The sequence below is a fragment of the Myotis myotis genome, unplaced genomic scaffold, assembly GCF_014108235.1.
Source record: "Myotis myotis isolate mMyoMyo1 unplaced genomic scaffold, mMyoMyo1.p scaffold_m19_p_8, whole genome shotgun sequence".
Lineage (NCBI taxonomy): Eukaryota > Metazoa > Chordata > Mammalia > Chiroptera > Vespertilionidae > Myotis > Myotis myotis.
In genome coordinates this window covers 81,905,147-81,907,424 of record NW_023416390.1, presented here as the reverse complement: position 1 = coordinate 81,907,424, position 2,278 = coordinate 81,905,147, and the positions used below count along the sequence as shown (strand labels likewise).

Genomic DNA, 2,278 nt, shown 5'->3' with positions numbered 1-2,278 from the left:
GGTGAAACTCTTCCGTAATAAATGAGGAGCAAAACATTCTCTAAAGAAGGAAAGAGTTCGTCAGTAGCAGACTTATCCTTAGTGATTAGCTAATGAAAGTTATTAAATCAGAAAGGAAATGATAATGAAATAAATTTCAGAACATTAGGAAGAAATAAGGAAGAACAGAAAGAACATAAATATGGCACATACAATAGGCTATTCTTTTCTTCATTCATTTTATAAATTACATTTGATGATTGAAACAGCTTTGCACATTGGCAGTATCATAGCCAGTGAGGTTTATCTGTGGCATGATTATTGCTAATTTTAACAAAACTATACCTCATACTGATAACTAAGGCAACAAATAGAACTACTAGACAAAACAAGTCAACAAAAACATAAAAAAATCTAAACAACATAGTCAGCCAACAGAATCTACTTTGCATGTAAAAAACAACAATAAAATTTAAAAAAATATAAATCTTACATAGCATGTTGTTCTCTGTCCATAATAATCCATGTATCTCAAAAGATATTTAAAACTCCAAAAACTAAATGGAGAAAAAAAGCATAGCAAAATATGGGGGATGCTTCTAAAGCAGTGATGAGAAATTTATAAAAATACTGCTTACATTAGAAGTAAGAAAAATGATCAAATGAGTAATATAATTTCCTATAACAAAACACTAGAAAAAGAAATCCAAAACAAACAGAAGAAAGGAATTAATAAATAATATCAAAGGTCAAAGAAATTCACACAAGAGAAAGTCAGAAAAAAAAAGCTGGCCCTTTGAAATTGTTAACATAAGAACATTGAAACTTATAAAGAATTTTTGTGAGTTTATTTAAGCCAAACTGTTGACAAATGCCAGGAAGCAGAACTTCAAGGGATTGAGATAACGCTCCAGAGAATGGTGGTTTCTCATCTATTTTTATACATTGCAATCAAAGGAGGGAAGGTAGGTGAGTTACATGAAATCTATTGGTGATAGATTAGAGAGGCTGGAGAAAGCAAAGCTGGAGAAACCTCTGGGATTAAATAAGAAGTAAAATGATAGGCACATCCCTGCACCCCAATTAACATGGTAACAATAAAGTAATCTATGGTATCTGTCCTGGTGTCCAGGGCATTTGGTTGTGTCCTGAGGAGTCCAGAAAAAGGGAAGTTACAAGTTACCCAGACATTTCAAGGGTGTGTTATCATAGATGCAAAAGGACAAATAGGCTCAGTTAAGGTAAAGGTTGACCTTGTCAGTGAAGATACCGGCCTAGGAGATGACTACCCACCATAACTGCTCTTAGTTAAAGTTTAATTTCAGACCATTCTTTGTGCTTACTTTAGGTCTTTGAGTTTACCAGACTGCCATGCAGGCCTTACCTGAGCTTGTCAGGTTAGCATGCAGCCCCTTTTGTCCACAAAATACACCAATAAAATTGATAAATCTCTAATAAGACTGATAAGTATAAAATGAGGAAAGACAAAAATTGGCATTATCAGGAATAAAGTAGAGAATATCTCCAGAGTTCCTGCAACCATTAAAAAGATAACAGGGGAATACTTGAGACAACTTTGCACTCATAAATTTGACAACTTTGAAGAAATGGATCAATTTATCAAAAACCACAAACAACCATAACTCAAACAAAATTAAATAGACAATCTGAAGGGCCCTATAACCATCAAAGAGATGGAATTCATAATTTAAAAGCTCTGAAAACATAAATTCCTGGAACATATAATTTTACCGGAGAATTCTACCAAACATTTAAAGAAGAATTAATAACGTTTTACACAGTCTTTGGCAATTAAGTGCTGACTCTTGGCTCCTGGTGCACTGGCATCCAACTATCCCCCATGGAATTGAACAAATCAGTTCAGTGGGAACAGGTCCCACTATAATTTCTGACCTACAGGGAAGAACAACCACAGGATCTTCAAGGAAACTGGGGTAACCTGCACATACTTGTTTCTCATAGTCATGGTGAAAGGTGTGTGTTCTGAATATTTCCAGCTCAAGTAGATCTTACATGATACCCCTTTAGCATGCAACTTTCCCTAAGCCTTTCTTTGGACACCTGCCTCTATAGTATATCAGTTCTGTTCTGACATTTCAACTTTTGGTCCATGCGTCACCCAAGCATATTAATTCCCACACATATTCCCCAGATTTCTGGCCAAGTGCATTAAAAAGAAAAGTTAGTTATTTTGATGTGTAGTACATCTGTCCATAGTTTAAATATTGACTTTACCCTTCTAGTCCTGCTGGGGTGTGAGTCTAGTTATAAGGGAAGA

At 34.9% G+C, this 2,278-nt stretch overlaps 1 pseudogene; it reads left to right on the top strand.

Annotated features, from left to right (window-relative positions):
- Nucleotides 1–246: 246 nt before the first annotated feature.
- LOC118662389 lies at nucleotides 247–333 on the top strand (annotated as a pseudogene).
- The last annotated feature ends 1,945 nt before the right edge of the window (nucleotides 334–2,278 follow it).